The 19,547-nt window shown below is 38.3% G+C and overlaps 1 protein-coding gene across 2 annotated transcripts in view; it reads right to left on the bottom strand.

The window, feature by feature from the left end:
- PCDH11X (protocadherin 11 X-linked) overlaps positions 1-19,547 on the bottom strand; it is a 427,533-nt gene that overhangs the window by 325,895 nt on the left and 82,091 nt on the right. The window lies entirely within an intron of this gene.

Here is a 19,547-nt window from a genome sequence, read left to right as displayed (position 1 = left end):
GGCTTGACACTACTGCAGAGGTTCTGAACTTGCATTTTCAAATCTGTAAAATAAGAGTTGTAACTGCAGGTACTTAGTGAAGAGCAGTAGCTCAGTCAGTTTTGCATTTTAGCTCATCAACTACTTTTTATTAACATTTTTAATTGAAAAATTATTTACCAGGACAGTTCCTTGCTGTTCTGTTCAACAGAAGCCGCATTATTGTTAGTTCATGTAATGTGATTTTTTATAGAACAAACATTGAAACCAGTAGCCCAAATGATTTTTGCATTTGCTCCCTTTATTAGACCTGGCACTTAAAAAGTTAATTGTATTATTAAGAGTAGATATCTATTCTATCAGTGTTAGCAAATTGCCTGCATATGAATAGACATGCACCACCAAGGCTGAGTAAGAGCTGTCCTAAAATAAGTGCAATTTAATTCAGAACATTAATTCAAAACTTCATGCATACAGCATGGCCATGCAACTTGGCTAACTGATGAAAAAGAAAAATGCATCTAGTAACCTGAAAGAGAATGAGACTGGCCTATATTAAATAAAATGATAGCCTGAAAAGTTTTACTGACAATCATAAATGCTTCAACAAAGGAGTACGAGCTGTTCCCAGAACTACAAGTGGTTTTAAAATGATGATCACTGATAACTGACAGGAAGGGAGAGAAAGCAGTAAAGAAATAAAAAGATAACAAGAAATATTTGAAATCAGTGCTCGTATTTCCCTTGTTCCCAAATGCTCCCAGCCCACGGAGGGTGAATGTGATGCTGAATGTATTGCTCTGTGTCTGGCCTCTGCTATGCACTCATTATTGCAGGAAGCCTCTCCTCACAGCAGAATACCAATGCTTTTCCACTCACCTCTCATGGCATGATTCTTCCCTTCCTTAACCTGTTTTTACACCAGTAAACCCCTCTTGATTTCAGCAGAATTCCTTTTGATTTTTAGCAGCATTAACACCACCTTTCCTAGGTTTGCATCCCAAAAGAAAATATTGATTTTAAGTGGACTTCTGTTATCAACACAGTGCATTGAATGTACTGCTGAGTAAATCGGAAAAAAATATAAGTCTGGATTATTTAGTGTCTCAGACTTGGCTGGAGTTCTAGAGAAAATGCCTCAAGTACAGCACAGAGCATCTCTATTTTATGCACCATTGTACAGAACATCTACAAATTGCCCTGGAACTCACATTCTGCCACAGGGCTAGCTGACATTATTCCTGGGCTGTGGTTACTCCTAATGCTCTGCTAATCGTTCTGTGCTCCAACAGAAAAATGCTCTGCAGAAAAATCTGTATGTTCCCAAAAAGCCAAAGTCCCCCTAATGAAATTAAGTGAAAGGAACAGAATGTGTTTTTGTCAACGTGAGTCCCTTAAGCTAAACTTTGGAGGGTGAAGCGCATGCATTATTCAATAGAAAAGCTTTAATTAGTGTTTCTTTAAAGTTACTCTGAGAAAGGACTACAAGAATCAAAATAGTCCATCAAGATTGTTGAAAGGGTGGCTGAGTAAATCTGCAGAAATCTGGCATTGCAGCACTGATGCACTTCAAACCTACCTGAAAGCAAAGGAGAGATAAGTGACAGTAAATCAAGTTCATTTCACAGAGCATTGAAGTTCTTTCAAACAGAGTGCATGACAGTCATTTTAAACAAGGTCTGGTACTCATTTCTTTCCCAGACTATTTGTAATATTATTACCTGATTCTAAGAATCCTGAATGTAGAATATAAAGTGGATTTTAAACAGCAGTAACTCAAAGCCTGGATAGGAAAAATTATTCGTTTATTTCAAATAGGCTTGTGCCAAAAAAAAAAAAAAAAGATGCAAATATCTCACATGTGCAGATATTGATTTCCAACCAGCCTGGTGTGAGACTATAATTGCTTTAACAGACCATTGTCTAAAGCTTGTAAACTTGAACCAACCTACATCCCTCTTTTCCTAGAAGATCCAAAAGCCTATTGATTCCAGCGTGGTCTTTGAATTGAGATAATCTTCTGAAGATTTCAAACTTAATTTGTTGATTGCCTCTAAGTGACACGGGCTCAGCACTGCCATCAGATGTGTCAAACTGTCCTTGGCAGCTGTGACACTTTAAGTAGTGGTGTTTGCACCGGCAGATTGGCTGGGGATGCTCTCATTATCCTCAGTGCTGTGTGGAGCCTGGACCACTCCACTCTGACCGGGGATTTTCATCTGCTCCTGAGCACTGGATTGCTGTGCACCCCGACTGATTTTCAGAGTAATTTTCTCTTTTGTGTTCCCTAATTGCCCGCTTTTTATTTCCTGTCAGGCTCCTTGTGGAGCTCCTTTGTGCTGCAGCCAGCAGTGACACCCTGATGTGATTCCCAGACTCGCTGCCACTCCTCAGGACTGACCCAGGACTGCCCAGTGCCCAGCCCCACTCCAGCTGCTCATTGTTGTTCTCCATCTCGTGTCCCACAGATAACACCAATTATCATACAGAGGAAAATAAAAGTATTGTCTGCTCTGGGTGTCCAGCCTCAGCTCACAGCCCAGAGCAGGATGCACAGCTCAGGCTGGGCTGGGAGTGGGGCACCAACCACAGAGCTCATTCTTCCTCCTACCAGCTGAACTCTTCACAAGAGCCCTAAGCTCTCAGCTAATTATTATTAATATTGGCCTTTCATAATCTGGGCTATTACCAAGGTTGAGCAAGCCATGATTGTGCACTTTGTTCGAGTGTTTGAGCTCTGCAGGTGACACACAGAGCAAACCACTGAATTATTCAATGTCTGTGTGTGTGATGCCCCCTCTGACCTTTCACTTGTCTGTAATCTTGCTGGCTTTTTAATCTTTAAACCACTGCATATCCTGTGAGTTCTCAGAAGGCTTCATCTTACATTACACTGACAAAAAAGCTGCTCCTTGTAGAAGTTTTCATTCCGTTTCCAACAAAATATTTTGCACTTTTTGGAGCATGACAGACATTGACAAGAAAGTGCCCTCATGGAAACTGAAAGAACATACCTCTTATTATCCATTTTGCTCTTTCAGAAGATCCAAAATGTCATTGGTCTTTCTTAAATATAAAATAAAATAGCAACACTGCAGCTGTGCAGTTTATCATTCCTAAAGCTTTTTTCAAAATTCGTGTCTGATCACAATGGGTCCTGTTCAGCACTCTTTATTCATGACTTCCATCCAAGTCACACTTCCATGGGAACTTAGCCTGAGGAAGGAGTGCAGGGTAAGCCAAGGTGATTTCTGCAATCCATTACTGGTAAAATACAAGAAAACCTAATTTATTTATTTTTTTTTTGTCTTTGCATTTAAAGGGAGTTTTAAATGTAGATTGTGCTGAAGCATTATGTTCTTAAGGAAATTCTTCTGACAAGAACAAAGCATTAAATAGTCTGAGAGACTGAGGCAGTGTACTTGTGCTCAGGGAGAAATTCTGCAGCTAAATTAAATTTAGAATGTAGTTCCACTGTTCTAGAAAGTGGTAGCAATATATTTAATTGTGCCATTCTACAGCCTATAAGTCAGTCCTGTTACGTCAATGTTTACAGGTAAGAAAACTTATTCTGTATGAGCAACATAATACACTACATGTTTGACTGAAAATGTGTTTTATTTCTATAAAAAACAGCTTCTCCCTAACTCACCTTCTCTCTCACTCCTGTGGGTGGCCGTGCCATTCCCGTTTTTTTATGCATCTAACTTAAATCAATTGCAAGGTGTGTTTCCCACCTCTAAAATATGAAACCACACTGCACAGACTTCATTTCTGGCCATGAAGAAAGCTTACAGGGGGGATTCTGACTCCTGCTTTGCAGCCAACAGCACCAGGAAAGCATTTTGAATCTTCTTCATGCTGTGAATTGATCTCCATTCATTGTCTGAGCAGTGGCAATAGGCAGTGGTAACAAGAAAGTAAATTTACAACAGAATACAGGGTGTGAATATCTTTGAATGCATTGATTTATGGCCATAAAAAAATTCTTTCTCCTTTTCTTTCTGAACCACTGGATGACATGAACATTACACTTGTATGCTTAATTAGGGATGTCATTACAATTGTTATGGGAAAATGTGTTCACAAAATTCAGACAGCTAAACAAAATGCAAGCTAACACTGACACAGACACTGGTTTCAAAGTCAGAAAATAAAGAGTTAATTCCTTTGCCCAGTCAAGATTTTGATAAGTTACCCACTTGGGCAGAAAAAAACAGCAGTTTTCTAGTTTTAGTAGGCTCATTAAAACACCATTAGTTTACTTTTAACCTTGGTACAGAATACAGTCACTTCATTTATTATTTTCCTGCCATCAGGGGCGAAATTCCAAAGGATATTTTCTGGGCTACAGATATCACAACCAAGAATTTCTGAATGTAGCTAAACCCCAGTGTTGTATTGGTAACATTTGGCTTTGTTGACATCATGCCAAGTTAGATCTATGTTTCCATAACTTATATTTCTTCAGCATTTTGAAACTTTTCAGATGATTTTTGTGGAAGCAAATATATATAACAGAATACATTTCCTCATATAAATGACAATAACACAAGGCCAGGTCTAAGAGATGTTCCCACTTTTGTAATCACAGTGTAATGCCACTACACTGCACTCACTCTGAACTCAAAGAACTGTTCAGTGCTAATTTATGCTGCTGGATCATTCTGGGCCATCATTCCAATCATGCACTCCCCATGTTCTGCCGAATGCAGTGAGAATCTTGCAGTACAAGCAGGTCAGGTTTGATTTTTTCATCTGCCTTTAGGAATGGCTGGGATGTTGCAGCCTGTTCAATGCCATGCAAAAAATGGTGGTGCTTTTACATTTATTTTTTTCTAACTTAAGCATGTTTTAAGATATGGAATAACAACAAAACTCCTTACCTATGAGAGTAAAGAATGTAGAAGAGGGGAATCTCCAGCAATCTTTAAGATATCTGCCACAATGCCAAACCATTTTCACCTTGCCCACAATACGAGACTTTGGTTCTGCTTTTTCACCCACTGAGCCGGGTGAAAAGCTGGGGATTAGGAGAGGTAAAGGAAGCAGAGCCTGTCAGGTGTCAGAATGCAATGTTTTTGGGATGTCCTGTGCTTCTGGAGTTCATGGCTGAAGGGTCACACCCAGCTTTCTGTCAGAAATTAGTGTGACCTCACTGAGATGTGACTTTAAAGGATCTCTGTGGTATTCTTGATTTCATGTGACTATTTGTACATAAATACACAAGAAATGGCTTTTATACCCCTATTTTCAATTAAGGTTTTTAATTATAGCTACAGTTTTCCTAGATTTTAAAACCTCAAACTGAATTGCAGTGATGCTACTCACGCTAGCAGAACAGGAGAGGATAAACCCCATGAAATAAAAACAAAGACAAAGATAAATCTCTCCAGTTGCCACGGTGCACATCTTATAAGTACATGGATGGAATCTATTCATCATCTTTATTTCATAAGCAGGTAGAGAGAACCAGAACTTAGAGAGCATCACTCAGGGAGAGTGAACCCTATAGATTTATCTTAATTATGAAAATGTGACAGACACTATCTGACAATAAGTGCAAGTAAGACTGGAAATGAAAGTGATGGACTTCTCTGAATGAAGAATTAGACTTTTATCTGGCATCTTTCAGAGTCGAGTGGCCATGTTACTGCTTCACAGGCATTTCTATTATCTGTAAGAGTATGAAATCTTTAGAGAGCAGGAAGGCAAACAGATTCAGATTGTGTCTTTTTTCTGTTGCTGTTTCATTCTAAATGATAATTCAAAAAAATACCAGCCCTAAAAATTTGTATGGCAATTTTTATTTTAAATATTCAGTAGGATTTCAGTGTGATGTATGGTTATGAGATATAAGAATTCTGTCCTTTTTTTTTAAATAGAATTTATCCTAGATTCTTCAAAAATTAAAATTAAAACTCATCCTTACTTTCCTAGTCATATGGAGGTTTTTCCCTCACTCTGTTCACCAAAGAGGCTCCAGCTGCCTCTGCCTGGTGCAGAATGCCTTTATATAACAAATAACTCCTAAACTTTTCTTCCCAGGGAGATAAAGTGTGTTTGGGATGTCTGTACCAGGAAACATCCTGCACATATCTTGTCCACTCTCCAGTTACCATTTCTTCTTCCAAGTCAAACCAAAGCAGATCTGCTCAGTGAAATCCTTCTAATGGAGCACTATTTACAATTCACAGCTCAGCAGTTTCTTTTTAGGGTGAATCAGGATATCCCTAATCCAGACCCAGATCCTTTCTGGGTTCTGTTCTTGGTTTCCCTCTAATTTGTGGCTTCCATCTGCTGTGAGAATTCTCCATTATTTAGCACCAACACATAAAGATTCCTATAGAGCACAAGCTCTGAGTTCTCTGGAGTGGTTCATTATATTCACTTTGCTCAAAGGGCAATTGTTCTTAGACTGAGAATTGTTGAAGGATAATTAAAGAAAATTGTTTCAACTTAATAAAATCTTTTTTGCTGGCCACCTAAGAATACTCAGTTTTGTGAAGTGATATAGTTCCTTTAAATAATGAATAACAAGGTTAATAGTTCCTAATATGTGGAACAAGTGGTCAATAATTCACAGTAGTAATTACTCTGAATTTTTTTCTTTTTCAAAAAGCTTTCCATGTCCTTGTTATGGGAATGTACTTATGAGAGACTGAAGACTACTAAGCTCCATCTTTTGTTCTAGATATAGACCAAATAATACAGATGATTTCCAAATGGGGAGTTTTTATGTCCTCTGAAAAATGAAAATCTATGACTGTGTTTGTCTGACTGTAGGGATTCCAAACAGTCATTAGGTTCTACTATGAATAGGTTCGTTAACTTTCCATAATAAAAAAAAAAACACAACTTTTTTTCAGTGAATTTTGGGATGGCACTCAACAAATTGTGCTACAAGTGAACGTTGTTGTATATTTATCCACAAAATTGTAGATAAACAGAACAACTGGTCAGTAAAAGTTTGTGTGAAGCAACTTCTTCAGGAAGGCAGCACAGGAGTTCTCTTCAAATAAAGGCCAAGAATTATCACATCACAACTCTCCCCTAATTCACCGAATCTAAATCTTGATTTCACATTTTTCCAGTATATACAACAGGCGCTGTCTTGGGTAACACCTTGTTCCTTCTGTTTGCCTGAACATTTTGTTTCACTTAAATTGAAGATTTCCCACTCAATTTTCATTGGTTCCCACCTGCCCTCTCTCAGGATGACTGCTGAGGATGACCAGCACACTTCAGCCACACATTAATCACTTTATTGTCGTTATCACATTATCACATTAATGTCTTTGTTGGTCAGAGATCTCTACATTATAACTCCTGAAATGGAAGAATTCCCTTCCACTCCTTCAGAGTAATCTCCCTCTCCTGAAAAGTGTTCTGATCATCATTCCTGAGCTGGCAATTCCTGCCCTCTCCAATTAGCAAGGTAACATTGCCATTACACCTCTCTTGGACCAAACCACTGTCCTTCCAATCCTTCCAACCAGGCTGGTCTTGTTTCAACTCAGATTCACCCAGTCCTGCCTTAACCTGGTGAGGGAACCCCCAGTGAACAGATGTGAGCAGCAGTGGATCAGCAAAGAGAAGCCTTGATTTTAATGGCTCCAAACACAGGCCTTTGTCAGCCCTAAATATTTAAACATTCTTTCTTCTGCAGACATCTGTAGGCAACTGGTGAAATAAATGTGTGTACACACACATCTCTCTGATTACTCCAACCCAAAGTAACTTCTGCTTCAAATTTGAGAATTAAACTACAGTTTAATTTGGCATAATGCTCGGTTTAGCTAAATGCAACACTTCATTATCCAGCCACACAGAATTACCTGATTTGATATAATGTCATAAAAGGTATAATTCTCAGTGTAGCCCATACCAGTCTGGCATGTGGCTGAAAAGATGGATCTCTAACCTGTACAGAACACTGAAAAATTAAGTAATTTGAAAATAAATCAATATGGCATTAGATAAAGGAGTGGCAGTAATGGAGTTATCTGTAACTCCAGCCTTTCCAATGACACATGCATTCTCAGTTAAACTCCCTGTTCCATCCTGGCTGCCTTCTTAATGATAACCTGGAATGAAAAGCAGATAAATGGAATTCTGGAGAGCTCTGTGCATTGGCCCTGCTGTGCTTCCCCAGGAGTCAGTGGCTGGTTCAGCAGAGAGCAGAGCTTGCCTGGGCTGTTTGAGAAGCCCAACTTGGGCATGTGCAGAAGTTGGAATTTCTGAACAACAGGGATGACCTCACACTCTGCCAGTGGCACTCAGCAGCTTCAACTCCTGAGCAAGTGCAGTTGCCTCTGATTCCCCTGTAAAACAGGAGCACTCCTTCACCATGGCAATCAACTTCCAGTGCTTTGAGTCAGTAGAAGTAGGTAATAGAGGGAGCTAAAAGCAGATAATGACCCTCGATCATCATAAGGGTCATTAACTCCAGCAATTTACTAAAATACTTCACTTTTTGGTTGTTGTTCAGCACTTGAGATCATGCAAAGATCCTTGGTTGCATATAAAGCTCCAAATGAATCCCATCCTAGAGAGCAATAGCAACCTTTTGCCACTGAACAGAAAAATGAAACGTGCCAAAGAGCAGTGAGGGAGCCACGATTCCAAAATTTTAACCTATGGAATTTCCCAGGTAAAATTAACACAGCAAGAAAAGATGGGAGAAAGGAGTGCAGAATATCACACTGGTTTCAAGGCACAGGAAGAAGCACACACACAACAAAATAATCTAGAGAAGGGCACTCCAGGGAAAAGAGCTATCCCCACAAGTACCCAATAATGAAAGAAAACTGGACATAATGAAAATGAACCTCCATTAATACGATTTCCCAAAAGGTCTTTTCTTTTTTGGATTAAATTTCAACTCACACATCAAAGTGAGTGAGAACCCAAGTGATTGGTTTGCTGCTAAAGGACTGCAGATTTGCTTCTGATTGAGGAAAATTGTGTGGGACTGAATTGCATTTTTAAAGGTTAGCAGGACACCTTATGCTCTGATATTGTTTGTTCTCATTTCATAGGGCTTTTCCTCTTGAGGTTTCATCTCCTTGTGGTTTTCTTGGAGTGCAAAGCTGTGAATAAATAAAATGCAATACATTGTACAGTATTGCAGAGAGGTCTTCATAGAAAATCATTTCACTTCTTCATCATGCTTTTATCTTGCTCTTTTTTCCTACAGTAACAGCATGCTATTTCTCCAAACTAGAAGAAAGCAAATTACATGGAGCATCAGATAATAGCTGTAACTTTGGTTTTCCATTAAAATAGCTACAAGATGTAGCCTTGAAGAAATCAGCCAAATAAGAAATAATGATAGAAACTCTTTGTTATGGTTTACCAACATGCAGCCATTAAAAGTAATTTTTTTGGGTCAAATTATCTAAATAGAAAGTGGATTAAAATATGGGTTGTGTTGAGGTTGGATTTTCTCTACTCCTCCAATTTTGCATGGGAATGTCAGGACTATTCAGAAAGGTTCAAGTCTGAAACCTCTCCAGTCTGAAATTGTTATCACAGAGTAAGAGCAGCTTTGTCTCACCAGCCTAAAACACGAACTCTGACAAGACAGGAGCTGTCCTTATGCTGAAAATGTGGTTAAAGTATAGAACTGCATTACAGTGGAGTTTAATTTCAGTTTTCCCACAAGATAAGGCTCTCTTCACCCCTCACAGTGCTCCTTCCAAAGGAAGAATACATTAAAAACTTCCCAACACTTGACAAAATTCCTGGACTTCAGCAAAAGTTGTGCAAAGAAACAAGTTTCTTCTGCTTCAAATATTTCAGTGACATTTCAGGAGATTCTAGATTTAATTTGGATGAAATCCTCCCCCTCAAAGTGCCCACTTCCCATCTTCCCATCACCCTACTTCCAACTTCTGCTCCTACACTCCTGCATAAAGATGCAGCTGTGCTTCTCAGTCTTCCAAAAGTTTCATGGAAGGGGAAATTGGCAACTGACTGCAATATTTTCCATTTATAACCCATCTCAGAATTGTTATCCTGAAAAATTATCATTCTTAGTCTAGTTTTTTTTTTTCCCTAAAGCAGCCCTGGTGGCTTAATCCAAGAGGAGCAGGAAATCTCTAAAAGCATTAACTCAACTTAGGCTTTGTGATAGCAGTTATATGGTGAAATATCCAGTGTTTTCTGAAAGAAGCTCTCTGTGCACTGCCTGTCCCAAAGCTCAGGATGACACTGACTGCTGTCACCATGACATTTTCTGAAAAATCTCTTTGCCAGGATTTTTCTCCTGAGAAGCTGAGAAGCCTCAGAGGAAAAGAAAAACAATAATTATCTATCTGCTGCTGTGGAATGCAGCAGGTGCATCTTTGATTGGGCCATGTTGGTTGTTTCTAATTAATGCCCAATCACAGTCAGCTGGCTCGGACTCTCTGAGAGTCACAAGTTTTTGTTATTCATTCCATTCCTTTCTATTCCTTTCAAGCCTTCTGATGAAATCCTTTCTTCTATTCTTTTAGTATAGTTATAATATATAATTTTCTTTTAATATAATATACATCATAAAATAATGAATCAGCCTTCTGAAACATGGAGTCAGATCCTCATCTCTTTCCGTGTCCTGGGACCCCTGTGAGCACCAGCACCCTCTGCCTCCTGGCCCATGGCATGGATTTTATCTGGGGAGGCTGTGCTGTCATGGGGACTGTCCCAGGTGTCCCTGCCAGACCCCAGTGCCACCAGTGCCAGCACAGCTCCCAGGGGGTGGCTTTGCCTCCAAAGGTGTGGGAGAGGTTTTGCAGTGACTTCTGTGAGCCAGAGAGAAATTTGAGAGGAGGATCAACCCTGAAAGGAGGATCTACCCAGAAAGAATTTTCTACCAAGGTCATTGACACAAAAACCAAGAAGGAAAGAAGGATAAATAAGAGAAACCTGCAGCTGCCCACTCCAATGAGCACTTTGTTTGTCTTTCCTGACTAATGACTAAAGTGTAAACTGAAGAGTTTTGTAAGAATGCATTAAGAGTGTGCACAGTATAATAAAAACAGTTTGAAGCCTTCTGGAAATGGAGTGTGTTGATTTGTATTGTCTGTCTCAACTACAACCAAGGTTGGATGTGTCACAGGAAACAAAATCCTGAGTGTTGGCACCAGTGAACCTTGCAAAAAAAGCAAGTGCTGACACCACCCACTGCCTGAGGACATTTCTCACTTTCTCCTGATTCATGGTTTCCATTCTGCTGGAATGAACCAGGATCCACTGAACCTCTCCACAGCCCCTTTCCTTGCTGTGTTCATGCTGGTTATAACTGGTATGCCAGACAAGTAGAATGAATGCACTTGGGTCTTTGTCAGCTTATGGCAAAGAGTAGAGCAGGTGAATCAGACTGGTGAAAATACAGATACAAAAAGGATTTTATGAGGAGAAATTAATGGTAAGAAATATGGTCCTTTTAACACAGCATATCATTTGCATATCAATTTATTCTAGAGAAATAAGGGGAAATGTATCAGAGGATTTAATCTTTCTCTACACAGTAAAATGTACTAATATTTCAAACAACTTTGAACAACATACATGGAACAAGCACCCTAACAGTAGAGTCAATGGAGGTGAAAATATCTGAGTACAATACTTTCACTTACTTTGAAAACTCCTCTCTATGTTATCCATCTTTTAATTGCCTCAACTTTCTAACCGAGAGCAATCTGCCTACAGGACTGAAGGTCACGGCTTCAAAATGTTCTCAGCTTTGTGAGCCCTGGTTTTTTAAATTATTTTTGTATTAGATTTCAGAAACCATCTTACTCAGCCTCAGCTATCTAAAAGCCAAGTGCTCACATAGTTACCTCCCACAGGACCCAGAGGAAAGAGAGTCAGTGACTCACTGCAGCTTGTGTGAGCTTGAGACAGCTACAGCAGTGATTCTCTCTGTGTGGTTTCTGCCTTCACCTCCTACAGAAGAAATGAATTCCAACCTAAGTCTTTCATTTAAAAAAAAAAAATATTTCTGTTACCTTTACAGTCATTCAAAACGGAAACCATTATCACTTGGAAGAAATCACACTGAATGTCTGTCTTCCACATCCAGAATTCCATCATCCCAAGTGGATGGTTGGGCTGCAGGTGCTCTGCTTATCCTCTGTGCCCTGCTCTGACAGGAGAGATCCAGGCCTGAAACACCTCCTCTGATCTCCCCTGTCAGCATTTCTGCTCTAAATGTGCTAAAGACAATACAAGGAAGCCAAAAATTGTAACAAGTGAAACATCACCTCAGCACTTCTCACACTTCTCCTAAAATATTCACAAGATGCTGGTGTGTAAGAGGATTTGGCCTGACCCTTGTGTTGGTGAGATCCCAGCGACACCTGGACATGGCTCCATGAACCCCATGGGCTCAGCCAATGCACTTCTGCCTCCCCTTGAGAAAACCCCGGCCATCCTCAACCACTCACCCAACAGCAAGGTGACCAAATTAATTTTTCTTTTATTTTCTTTCTTGTTCCCATGGTAAGGAAGGGGTTTTCCATTCCCACCTATCTATTTTTGCTTATCCTCTCAAAATATTGTGACCATCTGTCCCATGGATTCACCTTTCCTTCTCACTCTCCTCTTACAGCTGCCGTTGAGCTGACCCCTGAGGTTTTGAAGTTGTCATTTTTGTCTCTGTAATTCAAGTCCTTGGTTGATCCAGCTGTAAAGATTTAAGCTGGATCAACCAGCCTCTCCCTTTCAAAAACAAAATTGCTATTAAGCCTTTCTGACCTTTTATCTTTTTCTTCCAATCTCAGGCCACAGGATGGCTAAAGGAAAAACAATTACAGAAAAGAAAATCCATACAAAGCTTACAACCACACACAAGTCCTGGAACACAAACAGGGTAAGCCAATCTTCCACAGCCCCTGTGGAAGATTATGATACATTCACTTGAGAATTCCCATCACACTACATTTTTCAGAAGTGAAACATCCTGTTCCTGCTCCTCATTCTCCTTCCTAAATAACACCCTAAAAAGAAAGCAATTAAAAAATTAACAGCAGACTAATAATCCCATCCTACCTAAACAAACAAACAAAAGCTGACCAGTCATTGACCCATTATATAAAATTAGCACATGCCAACTATTGCTTCATTGTACCAAATCTGATTTTGTCTCTCATGAAACCCAGTAGTGCTGAGATGTACAAATTAAAAGTGACTGGTCAGACACTTTCTTTTCCTGAAATAATTTAAAAACAAACAACAAACAAAATTAGTTCCACTGAAATGAGTTCAAATGCTACAGAATTCATTTGGAATGACAGCTTATACTGATTTACCCATAAGGTTGTGACATCCACTGGTAAATTATTATTAATAGAGCATTTTGTATTTGAATATGAAATAAATTAGCCAATTTATTTTTTTTTTAGATCAGATGAGAAGCAACTGAATTCAAGGTTCATATTTCAGCACAGAGTGTTCTAAACTAAATACCTCCATTAAATACGGATCCACATTCATGACTTGCAGTCTTTAAACCTGTCTGATGTAAAATAAAGATTAAATGGCATTTTTCATCAGGACTTGATCTTGATAAAAAGTCCTTTTTGCAGATATATTTGATATTCATTCTGTTTCTGTAACAGCCTCAGCATCTCCAGTGTTATCAAAGCCCAGCAGAATATTTTCGTCTTAATAATACAAAAGTAGACTTTGTGTTCCCAACCCTGTTCTCTCAGATTATCAGTATAAAAGCTATGATTGACACAGGGAGAGGCAGACCAGTTGTGATGAAATCTGAGCTTTTGTTTGGGCTGCTTTCCCAAGGAGAGGAGGTTCTCTGGCTGCTATGGCTTTGTCTGGCCACTCCTTTTTCCAGACCCTGGGACTGTTGTTTTCAGGGATAAGAACAGAGTGCGTTCAGGTGAGTTCCAGTTGTGGTTTGATGAGTTCCTGCAGTTTATCAAGCAGGAACCTCGTGTCTCTCACTCATTTCCAAAGGAGAAAACACTAAATGAGTTATTCAGCCCACAAGAGAAAATTGGTCTCTTTGATATTACCCAACGAAGCAGGTGAGATTTCATCAAAACAGCAGCTGATTTCTACTCCTTTTAATTTTATTTCCATGTGATGTCCACTCTAATCATTCCCACATGATTTTGGGAAGGTAATGATTCATCAGTTCCTATAAAAATTTCCCATAGTATTTAAAATTCTTTTTTTTTTTTTTTTGTTAAAGGTCATCAATAGATTTGGGACCTTAGTCTTTTAAACCTGAGTTTTAGCATTTTCTTTTTCTTCTTCGCATTTTAGATACAGGGAAATAGTTTATGAATGCAGCTTTACAGTGCATTTAAATAGAAAATGTAAGAAAACGTATCATGTGAGTATTGTCAGGAATTTTACTTTTGTAGTTCTGAGGGAGGAAAAATAATATTATTTTATCAGAAATTTTCAATTTTCAGATAATATTATTTTATCAGAAATTTTCAAATTTTCCAATTCAAATTGCAATTTTTCCACTCAAATTTTTTGGAGTTTCAATAAAAATAAATAAGGAAAAAGAACACATTAAAAAGAATGTTAATTTCATTAAGTAACAAGAAATGTCTGAAAAACACTGAGTTATAAGCAGCCATTCTACTGCAGAGGCATAAAAATACAGTCACAAAAAAAAAAGAAAATCCATCAATGTGAATTGTATCCTGCAGATAATCATTAAAAATATTTGCTTTGCTCTGCTTTAAGTTTTTCTTATTTAAATATAAATTAAATGTATCTAATATAATTTTAAATTTTCATGCTTTTGTCCCCTTTTAAAACACAGATATGCTTATTCCTGAAGGGACTGTAGATGGCACAGGGAATAGTTTTAACACAGAACACAGAAACTTACTTTGAAGTGTTCTCCACTTTGCCATGGAGAAAGAACAAACCCTCGGAACTTTTGATGTGTAAAAATGGATTGTGCATGAAGATTCTGTTTGTGGGACATGGACAGATTTCACTCAAGCAGTCAATGCCCTCAGAAAATAAAACTCCAAAGGGGCTTTGTTTTTTTCATGACAAAATTTCAGATTCTCTCATCTATCTCAAGAAAAATTATGTTCTTCACGAGTGAGATTAGTGCAGTTCATTGTGTGAAATTCCACAGTTATCACATCCTCATGTGAATTTAATAAAGCTCAGCCTTAGCAGCTCTTGAACAGCAGCCAAGCATTTGATTTGTTCTATTTCATTTTATTCATTTAAATGCATCTTGCTCCCATCTGGAATAATAAAAACAAACAGTTCAAGGAGTTATTGTGTTAAAAGGGGCAATGAAATAATGGAATATCCCCTTCCAGCCCCCCTCTCCTACCTCTGGCTGTTTGATATCCATTGCAGAGCTCATGTTGCCATCTCCTAATTCCTCAAAGGCAGCCTGTAAGAGGATTGTCAGGACAGATGTTGGAGCCCTCTCACAACTGAGCACAGCCTGTCTCAGCCCTGCTCTGTGCTTCAAAGCCAAACTACTGTAACTAATACATCATGCTTGGGAGCTGAGAGCAGATAATTGTATATCTTGTACACAGGAAGCATCAAAAGCCTTTTTTGCCTCCAATTATGTTTTCCTGGTTTAATTGCTCCTGTCAGAATCATTCCTGTCTGCTTTTAATATCCAACCTTTGAGATAAGTTGCTGAAGAGGTTTGATGTGCTCATTGTGAGCGAAACAATCAAGATTGTGTCAGCTTCTCAGGGCTTTCATTACAGCTAGAGGAAATTCAAATAAAAACTCACAACATATCTATAAAATAAAGATGAATACAAAGTTAATGAGCCGTACAAGTGAGCAGCAGTGCACTGGGGGCTCACCCCAAAAATGCACACAAATAGATATATTTAAACTATTTACACACAAATAGATCTATTTAAACTATTTACTATTTATAAGTAATTTGAATTCATTGGATATTTATACATGGGGGTAGTGAATAAGGCATAAGGCATGTGCATAAAGACATTTAAGATTCTGATTTCCACTTAAACACCTCTATATTCTTTAGCAGCCTATTGAGGACTCTATATCCTATTCTAATATTTTCTTGAGGAAATTATTAGAAGTCAGCTGAACAAGACCCAGAGAAAACTGATCTGAAAGAAGCTGCTTTTGAGTCCCATGATTGGAGTAGGTGACTCCACAGATCCCTTGGAACCTGAATTGTTCTATCATTCTATGATCTTTAAGAATTCTGATGTAAGAAATAGATAAATATTGTGGTTCTAATATACTGCCAAGATTTACACACTTGGCACTAATTACCTTGGTTGTCAAATGTCAAATTGACACAACACCAAGTGCACGATCCTACAAATGTCTGGATTCTTACACAACCCCAACACCACAGTTTCAATATATTCATATAAAAATAGGAAAACATGGCAGTAAGAAAATCTCAAACCATCCATTAAAGACAAGAAAACAAGAATCTCACAGTGTTAGACCTTGTATTATTTTCCAACAGGGAAGAACAAAGACAATATTTGATGGACAGGACCTGAAGTAACTTGGGCTAAAATCTGGCCAAAGTGATAATGCACAGAAGTGGGATGAAGAAAGAGAATGAATCAGGGAAGATCATTCAGCAGGGACTGATTTACAACTTTGGCCACATGAATTTTTTAAAATGCATTCATCAAATCCCCCAGCCTCTTGTTTGCAAAATCAGTAGGTTTGATGATTCCCCCATGGGTAAGCAAACACCAATCTGTTTATCCCTGGTTTTTTTTTTTTTTTTTTTTTTAATTAGTCACAATATCCTTTTTGCTAGATTAAAAATGTGCTTCAGGCTGTTGAAAAATCCATTCAGCCTCATGCTCCTAAACAGCAAGAAATGTCTTTGAACAGTGGCTTATAAAGAAAACAAGAAAAGTTTTAGGAAATTATCTTTTTGTTTGTATATATATATTTATATATACCTATATCTATGTGTATAAGCTTCTACAATGTATAAAATGAGAATTAAAAAGGGAAGGATTCAGTGTGTCTAATGAGACACTTCTGAAAAGTATTAGAGATCTGGTTTTGGATAGAGTCACTTATTGTTATCTGAAGGAAGAAAAGCCAGATTTTCTTGCGGGATATTTGGTAAATCCCTTGTTCCCACTCAGGTGTAGAAAGAATTGCAGATCAAGGTGACTCAGCACGGACTGTGAGCAGGGAATACAGCAGTGCTGATCACTGCTAACAACAACAATAATAATAATAACAACAACATCATCTCCCACACCTTTCCAAGTGGCAGCAGCTCTCAGCCAGAGCTCTCACTGAGTTCTGAGTTCAGCACGAGTTGGGAGGAACAAACACTTCTTGTACAAATTGCAGTTGTTTGGGCTTCTATCTTTGAAATCAATAGCAATCAAAATCCCAGCAGGCTGGAGAAGTTGTTGCTTCCCTTCTGCTAGGCTTGAGAACATAATCCAATGTTTTCCTCCCCTCTTGAAGTTTTGTTTACAAATAGACTTATTTAAACAGAAAAGCCCTTTTCCACCTTCAGTTTGATTCCTTGGTGTGTTGGCTACAGATAGTTTCATGTTCAACATCTCCAAAAACAGACTTTGGAAAAGAGAAGACAGAAGCTAGAAAATATTTAGGCTTTCATAGTGTATAATTTAAAATATCTGTACCTATGTGCTTAGGTAGTTATAATAACTGGGTACTAGCAAGCAAAAGCACTTGCTGTTAAATTCATTTCAAGAAATAAAAATGAACAAAGCTAGAAGACAGTTTATTGTTATACAAAAACTGTAATTTTACATCAGGTAAGTTTAAAAAAATTAAAATCAATATTTTTGTACCATCTTTAGGAATTGAAATAGTTTCTTCTAGTTAAATAGCAAAGAAAACTGTACCATATCTTTTTTCCAAGTCTGAGTTACTTTTCTTCTTCACTTCCAGCTCCAAACCCATTCTTTCTCAAAGAGAGGGAAACAATTTTAACAATCTTTAAAAATCAGTCAATAATACCATAAAGACACCTTGCCTTTCAATCCCAATAAATCCCTGACCTGAATCACTTTTCAGCCCAGATGTGAACACACAGCCACACGTTCAGATATATTCAGTCAGCAGCAGAATTCTGCTGCTTTCATCCATAATGGGTCAACACGAATGTAATTAATAAAATATGTGACTTAAACGTGACTTAAAACTGCATCTGCAAAGATCTCTGATGTGGCACTTAGGATTTTGATTCAGTTTCACACCACAATAATAATTATAGACTGAAAAGTTCTTCCTTTCCCCTCATCCCTTTCCATCCTAATTCCTCTTAAGTCCTGAACAACCTTGTCTGTGCAGACACTGGCCAAGTCTGGTTGTCAGAAAATCACAAAATTTCGAGTAATTTCCAATTACTCAAATGCCCTAAACATTCCAAGGGAAGGACCTCCCAAATTCCAGTCACCTGTTTGAAGTTCATTTGTTTGTCTGAAACACACGTGCCCAAGTGTCTGGAAAAGACCAGAATTTGTCCAATGTTGGTTTCTTTCTCACACAAGAGAGGGAGGGGAAAGCCAGCAGCACATGGATGGTTTAGATCCAGACCTAGGAAAAGTATTTTTGTGGGAAAAAACCTATGATTGGAGACTTTCATATCACAGCTCAGGAGCATACAGAGAACAGGAGCAGGGGGCACCTCATCCATCCAACAGCCATGGGAGTTCTCTCAGGAAAGGATGAAAACAACGCTGAGAACAACAGAGCAAAATTCAGCTCCTGATCCTTAGCTGGAATTCAGTGATCCAAAATCAAACCTCATGCTTCTGATACCATCATTCAGGTTTTATTGGAAATAAGTGATTTCAGCTTGAATGAACACCTTCCTTGGAAATGAGAGCACAAATGCATAGCACCTATTTAAAAGATTGCAAAAAGTCAATAATGCCCCTGAAAAAATTCCTGAAATCACACTTAATATCCATCTCTATGCATATAAATAACTGAATTTGATTTACATGTGTTTATTTATGAAATAAGCAGAAGCTCACAATTTGGAGAAAATACAAATGTGTCGTTTTGCTACATTTTCAGCGGTAATATACCTACATAGTATACCTACATTTTCAGTGGTAAAATTTAAGAATATGAGTCTATTCAGTAGAAAAAAATGGATTTTTAAAATACTGAGAGACAGTACAGGAATGAGTCAAATAACCTAGTGAAAAAATCATAGCACTAAAACCCAGAGCTGCACTTTTCATATTTGTATCCTAACCTCCCAATCACCAAGAGTCATTTTCTCACATATTGAGAACCCAGTACATTCTCAGAAGGGAAGACAAATCTTCCCAAAAATCAAATAATGTGGCAGATTGAAATCCTTAGAGCCTGGCTATCTTTCACAGCAAGAGATATTGAGATGGGCACATCTCTGCAGTTTCAATATTTACTGCCTGGAACTTTTGTTAATTGAATGTGTGATAAATGTGGATAGACACCGTCGTGCTCCCAATATACACAGGCAAACAAAATACAGAGACAAATACAAACACCCCCACGTGCATGGAAACATCATTGGGAAAAATGTGACTCTTCCTGCTCAGATTTCTTTGAAAACATTGTAG

The sequence above is a fragment of the Molothrus aeneus genome, chromosome 14 (genome assembly GCF_037042795.1).
Source record: "Molothrus aeneus isolate 106 chromosome 14, BPBGC_Maene_1.0, whole genome shotgun sequence".
Taxonomy (NCBI): Eukaryota; Metazoa; Chordata; class Aves; order Passeriformes; family Icteridae; genus Molothrus; species Molothrus aeneus.
The sequence above is the reverse complement of the archived record's forward strand: the minus strand, read 5'-3'. Positions and strand labels throughout refer to the sequence as shown.